Source organism: Cottoperca gobio, unplaced genomic scaffold, assembly GCF_900634415.1.
Source record: "Cottoperca gobio unplaced genomic scaffold, fCotGob3.1 fCotGob3_64arrow_ctg1, whole genome shotgun sequence".
Lineage (NCBI taxonomy): Eukaryota > Metazoa > Chordata > Actinopteri > Perciformes > Bovichtidae > Cottoperca > Cottoperca gobio.
In genome coordinates, this window is record NW_021167060.1 from 229,240 (window position 1) to 237,423 (window position 8,184).

An 8,184-nucleotide genomic window follows, 5' to 3' on the forward strand; every position below is an offset into this window, starting at 1 on the left:
AGCAGGAGACACTCAGCAAGCTGAAGTGGGAGGGCCTGCGTCGAGCCGGGCACGCGGCCGTGCGCGTCCCCGAGGCACGCTGCACCTGCGAAACAACATCCAGAGCAGGACAGATGTTTTATTGTGAAAGTATATATATATATATATATATATATATATATATATATATATATATATATATATATATATATATATATATATATATATATATATATATATATATATATATATATATATAGTAGCATGCAGGATGTAGCGTTAACGCTGTCCTCTGTGGCCGGCCGTCAGGGCCAGAAAGGCCTTCTCTGCTGGCCTAAACATCATCAGAATATAAATTACATTTTTATATATTTCTTCCACAAATATGTATTAAATTATTCCTCATAGTCTATCCTCTTCACGTCATAGCTTTCCTCTTGGTTGCGCTGCTTCCAGCTTCAGATGGAGATTTGGAGGGCTGGCCTTTATGTTAGAGCTTTTATCCAATCATATTCCAGCCATGATGTGTTGCCAGGGTCCAAGAGATCTGCCCTTAGGCCTTCAGAAGCAACAGTGCGGGCGCCTGTCGCTTAAAGTGAACCGAGACAAAACTGTGGCGTTAACCAATCAGATGTCGAGTTGGGGACACCGGGGCCAGCTAGCAGGCGTACGATAACGTCAGCACGTGCACGTCATTTGATTGGATACACACTATTGAGAGGCGGAGCTATGCAGAGCTAGCAACCTGAACTTGAACGAGCTCATTTAGATTTCTACAAGCTGTTTGTTTTCAACCCACAACGGCTGAAGGAGGAGAGATCGATGTGGTCGCAGATATCATTACAACGACATTTTCAAGACGAACTTTTCAAGAAAAGATAGACATCGTGAGAAGAGAACGGCCAACCCCGACGCTAGCGAGCCTATCACAGGGTTTGTCCGCCACTTTCAAATCACTAACTACGAGCGGTACCCCGGCTCACAGCCTCCGAGAGGCACTGCACATTGTACTGCTGGGAACACCTGCTATTTACAACTGATCGATTTGGTGTTTGGAGCCACACTGGGTTTGCAAACTTGGGTTGTCTAACCAAGGCAGCAACGAGACACCAAAGCACGGCTGGGCACTCACAAGCAACGGTGCTTTTGAAAACCTTTGGGACACCCGAGTGGATCTACAGCTCAACGAACAAGTGCGCAGGGAAACGGAGCTCCACAACGAAAGGGTGAACAAAAATAGGGAAATGCGGATTTATTGATTATAAATGTTTCGAAAATATTAATATAACTCTGTTGTACTTGACTGTTAAGGTGATGCAACGCCCGGTTATACTGCGTTTCTGTCTAAATGTATAGTTTCTAGAGCCATGGCGTCATAATGATGGTATTAAGAGGTGGAATAATTCAGGTAGGACTGTAGGACATCACTGAAGGCCGAGGTGTGACATGCACGGCCCGCCACTGGTGGCCGGGAAGTCTTTTAATATCTCTACCTGCTGCTGAACTGCACACGAGCATCTCTGTTGTTCACATTGAGCCGGATGTGTAACAAGTGTTTCCTTTCATTCAGCGATGACTCTGCAGCTGCCTGTCACTGTGTTCAGCTAACGAGCAGCGTCGCTGCCTACAACCTCACAAGATGCTCTTGTGAAGACTCTCCACGCCACCCATCACATGTCTTCGTGTTTACACTTCAGCCACGTCTGCGTTTCCATTTTAAGCTCGTGTATTTTTACAGTCTTGGGAAAGTTACTGTAGCTGCACCGAACTCTTCCTCCGTCACCCGAGGTGATGATGAGCTGTGTTCAGGAACACCCTGAAACCTGAGCCTCTCGTCGTTCACACCTCAGCCCGCACACACACACACACACACACACACACACACACACACACACTTACACACTTACACACACACACAGATCAAATCTTTATAATTCAGACACCAAATGTATTATTTACATCCCCACAGTGATGCATGATGGGAGAATGTTGTTGAACTTTGTTTTCAGTGCAGTGACCCTCCATCATTAAACTGTGATTTGTGTCCACAGTAAGTTCAGCTGATATTACAAAGTTGACTTTACTCTACATATTCCAACTGTGTGCGTGCGTTACGTAAATGTGCAGCTACAGTAGCCAGTACACAGACACAGACACAGACACACACACACATGAACACTGAGACATCTGAGAGTCTAAAGTGAGACGGACAAGTCAGAACCTGTCCGAGTGAAGTCCAGAGGAAGAGCTGCTTCCATCCACACGACACACGAGCTGCGTCTGTGTTCTGTGAACGTCAGGCAGCACATGAAGCCGGACGTCTCCACAACTATGTTCTACACCTTTTCTCAGGACTGCAGCATGAAGTCTGTTCTAACAACATCACATGTATTTACTGTGTTTCTACCAGATGAAGATCCCAACAGATGTTTACTGCAGTCTGACGGATCCAACACATTATATAATTCATGTATATAAGAAGTAGACGAAGCATTTTGTCCGTCGCCATCTTGTCCGTCGCCATCTTGTCTTTTCTCCAACCAGAAGTGACACACGAGGGCGGATCTGAGAACAACCGAACGCTGAACATATTTTTAGGGCAAACAAAATGTTACAATTAACTTTCCAGAACATCAGAACTTCAGTCGTTGATAAAATAAACTGGAAGCTGAGCATTCATTCAAATATGTGTAGATTTAAATGGGAACAGCCAAACATCCAGCGAGTGCAACAACACGAGCCAGTTAGCCAGCTAACCATGCTAACCCCGGCCCCCTGCTAACCCCCGGCCCCTCATCAGAACAGGGACTTACTATTGGTGTGGTTAGGGGTCAACACTGAGCAGCAGGTGTGACACTGAAAAGGAGAACTGGTAGGTATCGCTTGGAACAGTGAACCTCAACTCCCTGAACAAGGCCAGCTGGTCCCGTTAAAGAGCTGCTTTGTGTGTGTTGGTGTGTGTGTACTTGTTGAGAAAGAGGAAGAGAGTTTGACAGGAGTACGAGAAAACAAACACAACAAGCCTGATTCTCATGTTTGATCTGCTGCTTCACAACGAAACACTAAAGTGGGATCAATACTCTGAACCACTGACTTGAGATGAATCAGACGAGGATTAAAGGTTTCTTTGTGTCTATTTAATAATATATTTATCAGTATTGTCAGAGTACCAAACCCAATGCAAAAACACAAGAATAATAAATAACAGAAGGGTGATTACAGCATGTGGGTCCAGAGGAAGTCACATCTGAAATGCTTTGTGTCCGTGTGCCACTGTCTTCTTCTCACCAAACTTCCTGCTCAAAATGAGAAAAAAAAAAACGTATGTAAAGATACATTTAAAGAGCATTTTTACCTCACAAATAAAGGGATTTATGTAATAATTGTATTTACATTTTTTAAAAACGTTTTATAAATTTGATCTATTTATTTAGTTCAGGAGGAACATCACAGTGTTTCACAGTGTTTCAGTGTTTCACAGTGTTTCAGTGTTTCACAGTGTTTCAGTGTTTCACAGTGTTTCACAGTGTTTCAGTGTTTCACAGTATTTCAGTGTTTCACAGTGTTTCACAGTGTTTCAGTGTTTCACAGTGTTTCAGTGTTTCACAGTATTTCAGTGTTTCACAGTGTTTTAGTGTTTCACAGTGTTTCAGTGTTTCACAGTGTTTCACAGTGTTTCAGTGTTTCACAGTGTTTCAGTGTTTCACAGTGTTTCTCAGTTTTTCAGTGTTTCAATGTTTCACAGTGTTTCACAGTGTTTCAGTGTTTCAATGTTTCAATGTTTCACAGTGTTTCAGTGTTTCAGTGTTTCACAGTGTTTCACAGTGTTTCAGTGTTTCACAGTGTTTCAGTGTTTCAATGTTTCACAGTGTTTCACAGTGTTTCAGTGTTTCACAGTGTTTCAGTGTTTCAATGTTTCACAGTGTTTCACAGTGTTTCAATGTTTCACAGTGTTTCAGTGTTTCAGTGTTTCAATGTTTCAGTGTTTCAGTGTTTCAATGTTTCAATATTTCACAGTGTTTCAGTGTTTCAGTGTTTCAGTGTTTCACAGTGTTTCACAGTGTTTCAGTGTTTCAATGTTTCACAGTGTTTCAGTGTTTCACAGTGTTTCAGTGTTTCAATGTTTCACAGTGTTTCACAGTGTTTCAGTGTTTCAATATTTCACAGTGTTTCTCAGTGTTTCAGTGTTTCACAGTGTTTCACAGTGTTTCACAGTGTTTCAGTGTTTCAATGTTTCACAGTGTTTCACAGTGTTTCAGTGTTTCAATGTTTCACAGTGTTTCACAGTGTTTCAATGTTTCACAGTGTTTCAGTGTTTCACAGTGTTTCAGTGTTTCAATGTTTCACAGTGTTTCAGTGTTTCAGTGTTTCAATGTTTCACAGTGTTTCAGTGTTTCACAGTGTTTCACAGTGTTTCACAGTGTTTCAGTGTTTCAATGTTTCACAGTGTTTCACAGTTTCACAGTGTTTCAGTGTTTCACAGTGTTTCAGTGTTTCACAGTGTTTCAGTTTTTCAGTGTTTCACAGTTTCACAGTGTTTCACAGTTTCACCGTGTTTCAATGTTTCACAGTGTTTCAATATTTCAGTGTTTCACAGTGTTTCACAGTGTTTCACAGTGTTTCAGTGTTTCTCAGTGTTTCAGTGTTTCAGTGTTTCAGTGTTTCACAGTGTTTCACAGTGTTTCAGTGTTTCACAGTGTTTCACAGTGTTTCAGTGTTTCACGGTGTTTCAGTGTTTCTCAGTTTTTCAATGTTTCACAGTGTTTCAGTGTTTCACAGTGTTTCACAGTTTCACAGTGTTTCACAGTGTTTCAGTGTTTCAATGTTTCACAGTGTTTCACAGTGTTTCACAGTGTTTCAGTGTTTCAATGTTTCACAGTGTTTCACAGTGTTTCAATGTTTCACAGTGTTTCAGTGTTTCACAGTGTTTCAGTGTTTCAATGTTTCACAGTGTTTCAGTGTTTCAATGTTTCAATGTTTCACAGTGTTTCACAGTGTTTCACAGTGTTTCAGTGTTTCAATGTTTCACAGTGTTTCACAGTTTCACAGTGTTTCAGTGTTTCAATGTTTCACAGTGTTTCAGTGTTTCAATATTTCACAGTGTTTCTCAGTGTTTCAGTGTTTCACAGTGTTTCACAGTTTCACAGTGTTTCACAGTGTTTCAGTGTTTCAATGTTTCACAGTGTTTCACAGTGTTTCAGTGTTTCAATGTTTCACAGTGTTTCACAGTGTTTCAATGTTTCACAGTGTTTCAGTGTTTCACAGTGTTTCAGTGTTTCAATGTTTCACAGTGTTTCAGTGTTTCACAGTGTTTCAGTGTTTCAATGTTTCAATGTTTCACAGTGTTTCAGTGTTTCACAGTGTTTCAGTGTTTCAATGTTTCACAGTGTTTCACAGTTTCACAGTGTTTCAGTGTTTCACAGTGTTTCAGTGTTTCACAGTGTTTCAGTGTTTCACAGTTTCACAGTGTTTCACAGTTTCACCGTGTTTCAATGTTTCACAGTGTTTCAATATTTCAGTGTTTCAGTGTTTCAATGTTTCACAGTGTTTCAGTGTTTCAGTGTTTCAATGTTTCACAGTGTTTCTCAGTGTTTCAGTGTTTCACAGTGTTTCAGTGTTTCAATGTTTCACAGTGTTTCACAGTGTTTCAGTGTTTCAGTGTTTCAATGTTTCAATGTTTCACAGTGTTTCTCAGTGTTTCAGTGTTTCACAGTGTTTCAGTGTTTCAATGTTTCACAGTGTTTCACAGTGTTTCACAGTGTTTCACAGTTTTTCACAGTGTTTCACAGTGTTTCAGTGTTTCAATGTTTCACAGTGTTTCACAGTGTTTCAATGTTTCACAGTGTTTCACAGTGTTTCACAGTGTTTCAATGTTTCACAGTGTTTCAGTGTTTCACAGTGTTTCAGTGTTTCACAGTGTTTCAGTGTTTCAATGTTTCAATGTTTCAATGTTTCACAGTGTTTCACAGTGTTTCAGTGTTTCACAGTGTTTCACAGTGTTTCAGTGTTTCAATGTTTCACAGTGTTTCACAGTTTCACAGTGTTTCACAGTGTGTCACAGTGTTTCAGTGTTTCACAGTGTTTCAGTGTTTTACAGTGTTTCACAGTGTTTCAGTGTTTCACAGTGTTTCAGTGTTTCTCAGTGTCTCAATGTTTCACAGTGTTTCAGTGTTTCAATGTTTCACAGTGTTTCTCAGTGTTTCAGTGTTTCAGTGTTTCACAGTGTTTCAGTGTTTCACAGTATTTCAGTGTTTCACAGTGTTTTAGTGTTTCACAGTGTTTCAGTGTTTCACAGTGTTTCAGTGTTTCACAGTGTTTCACAGTGTTTCAGTGTTTCACAGTGTTTCTCAGTTTTTCAGTGTTTCAATGTTTCACAGTGTTTCACAGTGTTTCAGTGTTTCAATGTTTCAATGTTTCACAGTGTTTCAGTGTTTCACAGTGTTTCAGTGTTTCAATGTTTCACAGTGTTTCACAGTGTTTCAGTGTTTCACAGTGTTTCAGTGTTTCAATGTTTCACAGTGTTTCACAGTGTTTCAATGTTTCACAGTGTTTCAGTGTTTCACAGTGTTTCAGTGTTTCAATGTTTCACAGTGTTTCAATGTTTCAATGTTTCACAGTGTTTCAGTGTTTCACAGTGTTTCACAGTGTTTCACAGTGTTTCAATGTTTCACAGTGTTTCACAGTTTCACAGTGTTTCACAGTGTTTCAGTGTTTCAATGTTTCACAGTGTTTCAATATTTCACAGTGTTTCTCAGTGTTTCAGTGTTTCACAGTGTTTCACAGTTTCACAGTGTTTCACAGTGTTTCAGTGTTTCAATGTTTCACAGTGTTTCACAGTGTTTCAGTGTTTCAGTGTTTCAATGTTTCAATGTTTCACAGTGTTTCTCAGTGTTTCAGTGTTTCACAGTGTTTCAGTGTTTCAATGTTTCACAGTGTTTCAGTGTTTCACAGTGTTTCACAGTGTTTCAGTGTTTCACAGTGTTTCACAGTGTTTCAGTGTTTCAATGTTTCACAGTGTTTCACAGTTTCACAGTGTTTCAGTGTTTCACAGTGTTTCAGTGTTTCACAGTGTTTCAGTGTTTCACAGTTTCACAGTGTTTCACAGTTTCACCGTGTTTCAATGTTTCACAGTCTTTCAATATTTCAGTGTTTCAGTGTTTCAATGTTTCACAGTGTTTCAGTGTTTCAATGTTTCAATGTTTCACAGTGTTTCACAGTGTTTCAGTGTTTCAATGTTTCACAGTGTTTCACAGTTTCACAGTGTTTCAGTGTTTCACAGTGTTTCAGTGTTTCAGTGTTTCACAGTTTCAGTGTTTCACAGTTTCACCGTGTTTCAATGTTTCACAGTGTTTCAATATTTCAGTGTTTCACAGTGTTTCACAGTGTTTCACAGTGTTTCAGTGTTTCTCAGTGTTTCACAGTGTTTCAGTGTTTCACAGTGTTTCACAGTGTTTCAGTGTTTCACAGTGTTTCAGTGTTTCTCAGTTTTTCAATGTTTCACAGTGTTTCACAGTGTTTCAGTGTTTCAATGTTTCAATGTTTCACAGTGTTTCAGTGTTTCACAGTTTCACAGTGTTTCACAGTGTTTCAGAGTGTTTCAATGTTTCACAGTGTTTCACAGTGTTTCAGTGTTTCACAGTGTTTCAGTGTTTCAATGTTTCACAGTGTTTCAGTGTTTCAATGTTTCAATGTTTCACAGTGTTTCAGTGTTTCACAGTGTTTCACAGTGTTTCAATGTTTCACAGTGTTTCAGTGTTTCACAGTTTCACAGTGTTTCACAGTGTTTCAGTGTTTCAGTGTTTCAATGTTTCACAGTGTTTCAGTGTTTCAATATTTCACAGTGTTTCTCAGTGTTTCAGTGTTTCACAGTGTTTCACAGTTTCACAGTGTTTCAGTGTTTCAATGTTTCACAGTGTTTCACAGTGTTTCACAGTGTTTCAGTGTTTCAATGTTTCACAGTGTTTCACAGTGTTTCAATGTTTCACAGTGTTTCAGTGTTTCACAGTGTTTCAGTGTTTCAATGTTTCACAGTGTTTCAGTGTTTCACAGTGTTTCAGTGTTTCAATGTTTCAATGTTTCACAGTGTTTCAGTGTTTCACAGTGTTTCACAGTGTTTCAATGTTTCACAGTGTTTCACAGTTTCACAGTGTTTCACAGTGTTTCAGTGTTTCACAGTGTTTCAGTGTTTCATAGTTTCACAGTGTT